This window comes from Lissotriton vulgaris, chromosome 10 (assembly GCF_964263255.1).
Source record: "Lissotriton vulgaris chromosome 10, aLisVul1.2, whole genome shotgun sequence".
Lineage (NCBI taxonomy): Eukaryota > Metazoa > Chordata > Amphibia > Caudata > Salamandridae > Lissotriton > Lissotriton vulgaris.
The window spans coordinates 1,052,407,264-1,052,420,512 of NC_141698.1; the positions used below are offsets into that span (position 1 = coordinate 1,052,407,264).

Consider the following 13,249-nt stretch of genomic DNA (forward strand, 5'->3'; position numbering starts at 1 on the left):
AAGTTCTAGCACAGGGGAGAGCACCCATATTTGAGACCCCTTAGGAAGTGTGGGAATGGCTTGAGATCAGGAGATATGCACTGCCATCCACGAGGCACCCAGTCAGCATCGTGGCTGGGGCTCCTGTGCTGGGAGGGGGACTCGCCAACACAGTCTGTCCGCAGAAGATCCGAACACAGTCCAGCTGGGGGAGCGTAGGGTTACGGTCAGTGAAGATGGTACTAGGCAACTTGGGTCTATGGAAACGCAGGGGCCTGAGCAGGATTAACTCCGGGTGGGTAACTCCGCTCCGCCAGCCCCACTTTTGATTAATTATTTGTAAGACTGAGAGGAGTAAAACATTATATGTATGGTACATGTTTTATGTGCGCTTACAGTTTAAGTGTATGTATATGTAATTTTACAGTCTATGTTTTATGTGCATAAATGTTATGTTTGACACTAAGCAGAATTGATAGTTTATGTAGAATTAGCTAATTGTGACCCTGATTGGAATATTCAAAATAAATATGCTAGATGTATGTGAAAGCACCAATGATTAATTAAGGTAATCTAAGAGGAAAAACACTTTTAGGAATCTGTTCCCTCATCACTATATATTTCTTTGATCGTCATTTGTCTTTTGAGGCGTGGAGGGATGGTGGTTCTTAGGTGATGGGTGATTGATACCCTGATGAAACTTTTATCACATACAAACTGGCTTGTGGGAATATTGCATTGGCACAGGAGCACTACCTACACTACACTGGTTTGGCTAAAATATTCAAAATAACGTGGCTTGAATACCCTGCTATCCTGCAGACCACCCAAACACTTGGCATATTATTAACCTGTGGCTCAGGACAACATTTGATAACCATGTTGTTTAGAGTAACGAGGCAGGACCCGAGTGGTCCCCCGGCTAAATTACGAGCATCTTGGGATATAGACCTAGGCACTCTACTAGAGGACTCTACATGGACCACAGTCAGTGGACTCACATGCACAATATCCTGCAATGCCTGCTTCAAGCTGGTGCATTATAATTTTTTTGCATCGGATATACATGAGACCTGCGATACTCCGCCGCATCACTCTAACACGGTCCGATGATTGCCCACGGTGTGGTGTGGGGGCAGCCCATTTCTTACATTTGCCGTGGAGGTGTCCTATGGGACACTCTTTGTCGACTCAGATGGTGACAGATGTAGGAGGGGTACGGGCTTTTACATAGATAGACTACCATTACACTGTTTGATGGGCCATTTTAAAAAACCAAAGGGGCGCAAGATGGCACATAAGCTACTGCAACTGCTTTTGGTATTAGCTAGACGCAGAGTAGCAATAACATGGATGGGTCAACATGCCCCTACGGTAGAACTCTGGCATCAGGATATACAGTAATCGACACTGGCTGAGGAGATACACATGAAACTAAGCAGAAGGGATGAGAAACCAGAGGAAGATCTCAGGGAGTGGAGGGAATTATGCGTTGCATTTCTGAACCTCAACATGAACGTAAATGCTTTGCACTAATCCGAGACAGATGTGAGTTTATTTGAGGAGGAGAGTGATCAGAGATTAGACCGCTTACTGGGTGAGGCTGCATGAGATAGTAATACGTGAATCAGGGGTGTAATAAACACCCTGCAGCCCCCCCCCCCCCCCAGTCTACAGTAGATGAAGGGGGCCCCCTCAGCTCAGGTTGAGATCTGTGAGAGGCTCTGAAGCAGCAGCTGCAGTGTCTGCAGCCTGCTCAGAGCTCCTTGTGCTGACCCAGGACTGAAGAGAAGCAATGTAACAAGTTATATTGTTTCTCTTCAGTCAGAGCGCGCCAGGCCCGGAAAAAGGATAGAGGTGGGGGTCCCAGAGACAGCATTCCCCATGGGGCACAGCCTCTGAGACAGGAGAGGACAAGGATGGGGGTGGGGGCCCCAGAGACAGCATTCTCCAGGGCAATGCTCATATGAGAAGGGACAAGGCAGCAAATGGAGAGAGAGTGGAGAGAGAGAGTGAAACAGTGGAGATAGATTGGAGAGAGAGGAGAGAGAGTAGAGAGAAGTAGAGAGTGGAGAGAGAGTAGAGAGACTGCCTGACTGACTCAGAGACTGAATACTGACTGACTGAGAGACTGACTGGCTGAGAGACTAACTGAGAGAGAGAGAGAAACTGGTTGACTGAGAGAGAGTGAGACTGACTGACAGAGAGAGAAACTGAACGACTGAGAGACTGACTGACTGAGGTAGAGAGATACTGACTGACTAAGAGAGAGAGACTGACTGACTGACTGACTGACAGAAAGAGAGAAACTGACAGAGAGAGGCAGAGACTGACTGAGAAAGAGAGACTGATTGACTGCGAGAGAGACTGACTGACTGAGAGAGACTGACTAAGAGAGAGACTGACAGAGAGAGAGAGAGAGAGAGAGAGAGAGAGAGAGACTGACTGACTGAGAGAGACCGATTGACTGACTGACAGAGACTGACTGACTGAGGTAGAGAGAGAATGACTGACTGAGAGAGACTGACTGACTGGGAGAGAGAGACTGACTGAGAGCACTTTTTTATCAATTTTGCATAATGTCGATCCCGACCTGCCACTGGCGGCCGTTTTTTTGGACGCCATCAAGGCGTTTGACTCTGTCAAGTGGGATTACCTCATCGGGGTGCTAAAAAGAATGGGTTTCCCCCCTTCCTTTCTCTCAAGGATACGGCTACTATACCATCTCCAAACAGCTAAAGTTCTAATTAATGGCCACTTGTCCACACCCTTTCCCATCACCAGAGGTACCAGACAGGGGTGCCCACTGTCCCCCCCTGCTCTTTGCCCTTGCGGATGAGCCACTGGCGGCTAAATTGAGACAACACCACCAGGATAAGGCGCTCCAATCTGTGTCAGATACTCATATCTCTTTACGCGGACGACAAGACCCTTAACATAATATCAACCCACTCCTACGGGAATTTATCATCTTTGGGAAACTTTCTGGGATCCACATTAATTAGGGGAAGTCGCAAATATTCCCTCTCACTCCGCGGCCACACCATTTCCCCTGGATTTCCCACTTGAGTGGTGCGATTCAGACATGTGGTATCTGGGGATCCGCATCTCTGGAGACAGGGAAGAGTTACTGCGCCTCAACTATAGTACCGCTCTGGACCGCATAACTAGCTATGTCACTCGCTGGATCTCGTTTCCCCTCTCCCTGGCAGGACGCGCCTCCTTAATCAAAATGGTAGTACTCCCACGGCTATTGTATCTTTTCCTTAATATCCCATATTACCCTGGTAGACATTTTTTTAAAGCATTGCGATGGGAAATTATTAGGCTAGTATGGGGAGGCAAACAGCTGCGCCTTCAGTGGAACATCCTTACTAGGCCCTACTCACAGGGAGTATTTGATATCCCCAACTTTGAACTTTATTACAAATATGCGGAGGCTCACTACGCCTATTATTGGATCCATCCACCCGCTACATGCAACAGGTAGCGGCAGAGCAGTTGCTGACAGATCCATACCCCTCAATGGCTCGATTTGCGCTGCTGCTCACCCGCGGGCCAAGGCACCGACCACAGTTCCGAACACGATAGATGCCTGGAATCGCCTATTGATTCTCCTGCACTGACCCATGCTATACTCACTGACCCTGGCACTTTCTTACCATCCTCGCATGCAACTACTTCAATAGACGGGTTTCCCCAAGCTCGCAGAGAGGACTAAGTTTGCAACATGGGGGACCTTTACAGCATCGGGTTGTTTCGGTCACTAGACCAATTATTCCACGAGATCTAACCCTCCCCTCTGGATGTATTCCCCAACGACGGGCGTGTGATCTATTACCTCAGAGTTCCCTCAAGAACTCCCCATTTTAGCCTCTTTGCATCTAATGCTACAAGCTACTTTCACGGGACACCTGGTTTCCACACTTTATCACACCGTACACACTTAGCTAGAGGAGCCCCCTGCCCCTCTCGTGCGCATTGGAACTTAGAGTTAGGTTATAAACTGATGGATGAACATTGGACATATTGCTGTCTCCAAACAGAACAAATTTCTACCAGCAGTAGATTGCGCATCACACACTATAAATTCCTACATCGTCTGTACTACACCCCAGCTAAAATGTATAAATACAAACTAAAAGAATCAGACCGCTGCGATAGATGCGGCGCTCCAGGGGCAGATTTCCTTCACATAGCCTGGGAATGTCCAACAGTGCATGAATATTGGAGACAGGTCTTCAATGCCCTAGAACAGATGACTGGTACGTATAGAAGGGGTCCCCGCAAGAGAGACGTGTTGTGTCTAACACACATCAACTGTTATTTAAACAACTTAACAGAACAAGAGATGCCCGAAAAAATCAGTCAAGGTACTGTAATTTATTATCAATACCATGAGGTAGTCGCACATTCAAACATTTAGCCCCAGAGAAGGGAAAGGGGAGGGAGAGTGCTCAAGGGAGTGTAAGGTAAAGGAAGAAGTAAACACAGTTAAGGAAACAGGTGATAAGTACAAAGGCTTACAACAAAATCATAGTGATTCAAATACATAAGCCCAAAAATCAGGGCACACAATGATGAATTATTTATCAAAGAACTTTCAGCGGACACATAGTCAATTAAAAACTGTAGAGGGCTTGTGCCGGAAGTTTAAGAAGAAAGCCGTCGACGTTTCGACCCCTATGTGTAGGCAACGTTCAGTCCTTAGGCAGGGTCTTCATCAGGACATATGCAACAGGGAAAAGTAGGGGCAATCCTATCAGATAAATTAATAATAGATTAGTAAATGTTATACGTTGTGATGTTGCACTATAGCCCTATCATTTAGGCTATGGTGAAGAATTATAATGATGATTAAAGAAATTACCATGGAGTCGGGGCCCAACTGGGCTCAGGACGTGGAGATATGATGGACTGTGCAGTAGTCACAGGTCGATCACAGCGTAATTAATTCGCAGTGCTACAGAGGAGAGAAGGGACAACCAGTGATCAAGGGACCTTTACCGTCATATATGCACTACTGATTAAATTACTTTATCAAGACCTAGGTCTGATCTGGTGCATAAGGGTCAGGAAAGCACCTGAAATGCTGGGAATGGTGGGTGAAACCCACTAGATTTGAAGATCTATCTATCACTAAAAAACTATCCACAAGACAATACAATACAGAGGGCCCAGTGTTGCATGCGGGGCCAAGGAGTATGCTGTCAATTATATTGAGGCCAAGGTGATTTCATTAGGGTCTCACCACGAGCAACTATAATTGTGGGCACCCCCATGTTAAGGGCTTACGGTAGCCGAAACACTCTTCAATTATACAAAAAGCGCGGCATGTTTCACCCAGTTGCAGAAGCATAACATACCTGTAATTAAATAAAGAGCGAGAGGGGGGATAAATCCAACCGTCTGTTCATAAACACTCGTCAGAGCCAAGTCTTCGAGTAATCAGCCGGCATCCGATAGCTTGCAACCGGCGGGGGTCGTGCTGCCACACCGTCAGTCACGATGACGGGTAAGTCTGAGGGAAACCGGAGATTAATGATAAGGGGCAAGGATAGTCAATTACCAAGGGTAACTTGCAAAAAACGCACTGTTTGACACGTACCCCATCGGATCTGAAGCGTCCGTGGACAATAACTCCGCAACTCCCGCTACGTGTAGTTTAGGGGGCGGAGTCAGATAAAACCATCTCAGTGATGGAAAGGGAAGAGTTACTCGGTGAACTTTACGATTACTACTGCATAGATGATACAGAGTACGGGTGGTTCTAGTGTAACCAAAAACACTGGACCTTCATGTAACCATCTCACAGAAGGAAAATTAATTTCAATAAATATTTAATTGTGTAGTACATTCGGGCTCAGATAACCGTATGACAGAAAAATTCTAGTGCATGCCGGAGTCTACCCAAAGTTATGCTGGTCATTTATGAACACTCAATTGGGAGATCGTAACAAAATTCTTATTGCCCGCGCAACTCTCAAACATGAGGTTGAAGGCGGGTTGCTTTTCGTGAGAGCCCAGAATGATAACAAAAGACATTTTATGTTACGATAGTATAAACAGTAGTATACGGAAACATCAGCATATTCCCATTACAAAATTCATTATGTCAAATCATGCGGGAGATAATTGGAAAACATAACAAAATTCTTACTGCCCGCGCAACTCTCAAACATGAGGTTGAAGGCGGGTGGTTTTTCGTAAGAACCCAGAATGATAACAAGAGGAAATTGTATGTTAAGATAGTGTAAACAGGAGCATATTGAACATCAGCATATTCCCAATACACAATTCATTATATGCCAAATCCTGAGGACGATAATCACATAATTTATAATACCCGCGCAACTCTCAGCCATGAGGTAGAAGGCTGGTTGCTTTTCGTGAGAGCCCAGAATAATGACAAAAAGCATTTTGAATCTTGAGATAATATAAAACAGGAGCACACAGAACATCAGCATATTCCCATTGGAATTCCTTATATTATATGCCAAGCCCAAAGGGTGTGTGACCCCGTATAATTTAGGAAGGATCTCAGTAACCCAATTAGCCCAGGGCTGCCAACTGTGCTAGACTGCTATCTTGCTCGTTAAGGCCATTTTTGATTGAGTCTAAAAGGGACATCCATTTAGATTGACGGGTGTTTAGTACTGTCAACACATTACCTCCTCTTCTCCCCAGAGAGACCTTTTCAATGACAAACCATCTCAAATCTGAGACAGCATGCCCAGCCTTTTGCCAGTGTTCTACTAGCGGGGCACCCACCACATTACAGCGTAACCTGCTACTATGGGATGATATGCGTGACTGTCTACATGGGCATTGGACAATGTAGATCACACAACTCGAATTGCAATTCGTGTGGTGTTTTAACTTGTAAGTCCGTCCTCCATGGTCAAAAGTCTTAATCTGAATAGTGGTGTCACATGCTGTACATGTGCCACATCTATAGTGTCCCACCAATGGAGGCAGATTCCACAAACTTGTAAGAGTAGGTTGACTGACAGGTTCCAAATACGAGTGGACCACCATGTCCTGTATGTTTTTGGCCCTCTTGAAAGAATGGAGAGGGAACTGCGTTTGCTCTATCTCATCTGACACAAGGAACCAATTCTAGTTGATAATACGTTTGACTTCATTACTCCGTGTGGAGAAGGTGGTTACACAGATGATCCGGTCCATTTCCGATTGGTTGGTGATTTCTGGATTCAACAGAATATCGCGTTGATTATACCAGGCCCTTTTCCTAGCGTGTCTCACCATTCTAGTTGGATAACCTCGTGAGATGAGGCGCTCACTTAAGACCTCAGATTCTTGGATGTAATTTCCACGAGTGGAGCAATTTCTCATAATTCTAAGAAATTGGCCGACTGGGAGATTGTCTTTGAGACCTCGGGGGTGATGACTCCCGTATTGCAGTAAGGAATTTCGCTCAGTTGGTTTCCTAAATAAGGTGGTTTGTAGCCGATTGTCATCCACATAGATCGAAATGTCCAAGACTGGAATCTTCTCATTGCTTGAATCCATCGTGAATTGGATATGGGGGTTTCTGGAATTGAGCCAGACATGAAACTTTAGCAGTAGTTCTTTGCTACCCTCCCAGATACACAGGACATCATCTATGTATCTGACCCATAAGGTCAGCCTACTGTGAAAAGGGTTATCAATGGAAAAAATATATTGTTGTTCAAAATGATCCATAAAGATGATGGCCAGATTTGGGGCGAAGGTAGCCCCCATGGCTACCCCCTTCGTCTGCAAGTAGAAGTTTTCTTGGAAAATAAAGAAGTTCTGTCTCATAGCAATACTCAACAGCTCGATTATAAAGTCAGTCGGAACCTGGACAGGTGCCGGTCGCTTGTCTAAGGCTTGTCTCATCACTTCCAAAGCGTCAAGTTGAGGAATGCTAGTATAAAGCGAAACAATATCGCATGTCACCAAGAGTTCGTGTTCTGGGTTGAATGGTCTTTCGTCAATGAGGTTAATAGTTTGTGTGGTATCACGAAGATACGCCTTGGTGTCAAGAGCAATCGGCTTTAGGAAAAAATCCACATATTTGCACAGAGGTTCTAACATGGACCCACAACCTGACACGATTGAGCGGCCAGGGGGACTCTCTAAGTTCTTGTGTACCTTGGGTAAGGTATATATAGTGGCAAGTCGTGGAAACTTTTGATTGAGGAATTTGAATTCCTGCTCACTAAGAGAGCCAGCATCCAATCCTTTTTGTGTGGCTGACAAAATAGTGGTTGCCAGTTCGCGTGAGGGGTCAGTTGATAATAACTGATAACTTACTCCATCTGACAATTGTCTATAGATCTCTTCTTGGTATTTACATAGGTCCTGAATGACAATTGCCCCGCCTTTATCGGCGGGCTTGATGACGACCTATTTGTTGTTGCACAGCTCCATTAATGCGTTTTTCTCTGTTTTGGGCAGATTCAATCTGGCAAATTTGCGTTGGTCCAATGCTCGGTCCACTGCAGAGGTCACAATTTCTTCAAACGCCAAAATCTTATGGCTCATGGCATAAGTAGGTGGAAAGAAAGTGGAGGGTTCTCTGAGGCCCATGATAGAGCTACGTTGTCTAGTAGTTTGATTTCGGAAATAGTATCTTAACCTAATTTTCCTAAAAAATCTGTATAGTTCAGTTTTCAGCAGACATTTGTTGGGTGGAGCCGTGGGGACATAGGAGAGACCTCTGCTCAGAACTTTAATCTCTTCTTCATCTAGGTTGTGATTAGAAATGTTGATCACAGGGTTGGGGGATGACCTACTGATATTTGGTGTGGTGGGTTCCACAGTCTGATCTTGATTGAGTGCCTGGTTCACCACCTGTAGGTGTTCCTCCTGGTCGAAATTTCTCCGTGAGCTTCGGGGCGACTGTCTTGTGGATAGTTTTTAAGTGATAGATAGATCTTCAAATCTAGTGGGTTTCACCCACCATTCCCAGCATTTCAGGTGCTTTCCTGACCCTTATGCACCAGTTCAGACCTAGGTCTTGATAAAGTAATTTAATCAGTAGCGCATATATGAAGGTAAAGGTCCCTTGATCATTGGTTGTCTCTTCTCTCCTCTGTAGCACTGCGAATTAATTACGCTGTGATCGACCTGTGACTACTGCACAGTCCATCATATCCCCACGTCCTGAGCCCAGTTGGGCCCCGACTCCATGGTAATTTCTGTAATCATCATTATAATTCTTCACCATAGCCTAAATGATAGGGCTATAGTGCAACATCACAATGTATAACATTTACTAATCTACTATTAATTTATCTGATAGGATTGCCCCTACTTTTCCCTGTTGCATATGTCCTGATGAAGACCCCGCCTAAGGACTGAACGTAGCCTACACATAGGGGTCGAAACGTCGACGGCTTTCTTCTTAAACTTCCGGCACAAGCCCTCTACAGTTTTATATTGACTGTGTGTCCGCTGAAAGTTCTTTGTTAAATAATTCATCATTGTGTGCCCTGATTTTTGGGCTTATGTATTTGAATCACTATGATTTTGTTGTAAGCCTTTGTACTTATCACCTGTTTCCTTAACTGTGTTTACTTCTTCCTTTACCTTACACTCCCTTGAGCAGTCTCCCTCCCCTTTCCCTTCTCTGGGGCTAAATGTTTGAATGTGCGACTACCTCATGATATTGATTCTCCTGCACTGACCCATGCTATACACACTGACACTGGCACTTTCTTACCATCCTCGCATGCAACTACTTCAATAGACAGGTTTCCTCAAGCTCGCAGAGAGGACTAAGATTGCAACATGGGGGACCTTTATAGCAACAGGTTGTTTCAGTCACTAGACCAATTATTCCACAAGATCTAACCCTCCCCTCTGGATGTATTCCCCAACGACAGGCGTGTGATCTATTACCTCGGAGTTCCCTCAAGAACCCCCCATTTTAGACCCTTTGCATCTAATGCTACAAGCTACTTCCACGGGACACCTGGTTTCCACACTTTATCACACCGTACACACTCAGCTAGAGGAGCCCCCGTGCCCCTCTCATGTGCATTGGAACTTAGAGTTAGGTTATAAACTGATGGATGAAAATTGGATATATTGCTGTCTCCAAACAGAACAAATTTCTACCAGAAGTAGATTGCGCATCACACACTATAGATTCCTACATCGTCTGTACTACACCCCAGCTAAAATGTATAAATACAAACTAAAAGAATCAGACCGCTGCGATAGATGCGGCGCTCCAGGGGCAGATTTCCTTCTTATAGCCTGGGAATGTCCAACAGTGCATGAATATTGGAGACAGGTCTTCGATGCCCTAGAACAGATGACAACGCTATCCTCAGAATGCACTCCACTAGTTGCTTTGTTAGGCTTCACCAAATTCAACCTCGAACCATACCGTCGCTATCTCGCTACTGCATTGCTGTTGGCCAAACGTCGTGTGGCATGCAGGTGGTTCAGGGGGAGAGCGCCAAGTTCAAAGACTGGCTCGCTGACTTAACTCTTTCCGTGCTCATGACGAGCTCAGCTCTTCATAAATCACGGTGCTCCGGTGCTCATGACAAGCTGGGCTGGTCATGAGCCGTGGAACGCTCACACGCGGGGATAATTCCCCCGATGTGCTGAACGTTCCACGCCAATAGCTAAGGGAGGATAACAGTGGTCTCCTCATGAAATGAACTGCTCCTGAGAGGAAGGGACCTCATTTGTTTGTATCCTGTAGTAATGTGTCTGTCGTTACATGCTTTAACTATTAATGTATTATATTGTTGCGAAAAATCAATCAAATACATTTTATATAAATGTAAAAAAAAGTGTATGCAGTTGTTCAGGTCCTCAGGGCCATTGCTGTGTAAGGCTTTGTGTGTGTGTGTGTGTGAGTTTGAATAGAGCTGGTTTGTTGCTGACCCGGTGGAGCTCTGTGAGCTGCAGGGTTATGTCAGCGCGGGGTGTGAGGTTCATTTTGAAAGATACCTGTGAGAGCATACATTGCGCTTTTAAATAAAAGTATAAAACGAAATTCTGTAAAATGGTGACCCAGGGCAGACACTTTATTTGACCTTGGTCAGGTTTCTTTACTTCCTCCAACCTCAATGATTTTCTTGGTGCTGTTGAGGAATCCTTTATATTATGATAAAACTCTTTTCTGAGAATGTTATGACTGGGAGAGATACTAACAAAGAAGGGGGACAGTGCGGGCTATATCAGCAAGAGTGTCCTAGTACATGTGCTTTGTTATCCCACTCCTAATAGACCTGCTGTGGTCTTCAGAAGGATGGGGACTGAGGGGGTCCAATCAACACTTCCAGCTCTGACCTGCAGGGCGCCCCCTTCTGGGAACAAGAGTTGCTTTATGCTGAAAAGCTTCGCGCGTCAGCACGCGCACCGTAACATTTATATGCAGACGCTGTTTTCGGACAAGCATCAGGGCGCATTGTTAGCGCTTCATGCATTTATTGATGCTGAGCTCGCATGCTTCTGCACCAGCAGCATGAACGCCCCACATCCTCCTCTGTAGACGACCACTTCTAAGAAAGCCACAGTCAAGCTGGCAGAAACCTCATTAATACTTAATGTTTTAATATTAAAACCCAGCAGGTGCTGCAGGAGTTTGCTGCCGGTGTTTTAGATCAAGCGAGCAGGGCAGTGGGAACGGAGGTGGATAAAAGTGAAGTTAAAAACTAGGCGCTGTTCCTCAGCTGTATTTTGTTTCCCTGATATAATTTATCGTCCCAGAAGCAACCAGCCAACAATGGGGAAGTATCTAGGCGCCATGAAAACGTACGTGAACGTGCACTTTAAGTTTTGTTAACATACCTACCATCTTTGAAGCACTAGCTTAAAAAAAAAAAAAAAGTGGGAAATATCTTAGGGCCATGAAACGGTAGGTGATCGTGTGCTTTATCAAATTTTTCTAACATATAGTGGCAGATTTACAAGCCCCTTCCGCCACAGTAACGTCATTTTTACAATCGGAAAAATGATGTAAAAGTGGCGCATGGGGCTTGTAAATCTGCCCCATAATCTTTAAAGGGCTGCTTTCTTTTTTTTAAGCCAGCAGGCGCATCCCAACCCCGATGGCTCGAGGACTCTGCGTGGGTCTTGGGTGTAGAGTTCCCACCTCTTGGAATTCCCTTTCCCTTTGATCTGGGTCATCCCTCGCAGTCTTCGACCTTTCCCGGAAAACCCACCTTTTGACCAAATGCTGAACTTTTGTGTCTCCATTTTCAAATTCGTTTTTACTGCTTAACCTCAGCCTTGCAACCACTAGCACAGCGCATGCTTTAGAACAGCTAATTAACGTACGTGGAGTGAAGGGGCGGCTCCTCCGCTGAGGCGGAGGAGCGTCGCCCCACTCCTTTCAGAGCAGAAAAATAAAATGATAATAACTTTGTTATTTTCATTTTATTTTTCGTAGGTTCGTGGCCGGGTTCGGGCGGGGAGGGGCTGGTGGCACAGGGGTGGTTGCACACTTCAAGTGTGCATGACTGTCTGTTTGGCCGGACGTCTTGGGCCGGCCAAACAGACATGCTCAGTTTGCATGTTTCCCACCAGGCTGCATTGTACAGCCTGGTGAGGAACGTGGCCAGGCTCCCATTACTCATCTGAGCACCGAACCATGGCGCTCAGACCAATCACAAAGCTGCATTGCAGCATTGTGATTGGCTATGGGGAGCCGGGTGCTTCCTGGTTCCGGCCACCGAGAGACGACGGAAGAGAGATGCGACAAGGAGGTAAGTGTTTTTTTTGCTTGTATTTTGTACACCAGCATCCCTCCACTGTCGTTTCCTACGAGCCGCTACTGGTCTTTAGTTTTGAAAGACCACCCGGGGTAAAAACACTTGAGAATGAGAACCTGTAGTTGCTACGGCCATGGTGAACTGACAGTGAATCTACTCCAACAGTTAGTGTGCGCATCTCTCGCTGTAAAATCAAATTCAACATCCGAGGAAGACTTCCAAGATTGGGGCTGAAAGATCCTGGACCCTACCTACTCTGTCCAATGGGGATAAGTTCTTAGGGCAGTAAAACCCTCAGGCACATGCAGCAATCATTCACGGCTACTCAACGGGGCAGGTTGGAGAGGATGTGGCATAACAGCCAGATCTACCAACTTTGGAACTGGGGAACTGGGTGCAAGTCTTGGTGTCAGCTCAACATCCTGTGATTATGGGCAAATCAATTAGGGACTTATTATGAGTTAAGTTGTCCATGGATCGCTATAACCGAGGTCCGACCGCTACAAACTTAGCGGTCCAAAGGCCATATTATGAGATGCGCGGAT

At 45.7% G+C, this 13,249-nt stretch overlaps 1 pseudogene; it reads right to left on the reverse strand.

Annotated features, from left to right (window-relative positions):
• Nucleotides 1–1,674: 1,674 nt before the first annotated feature.
• LOC147689299 (uncharacterized) overlaps nucleotides 1,675–13,249 on the reverse strand; it is a 48,327-nt pseudogene continuing 36,752 nt past the window's right edge.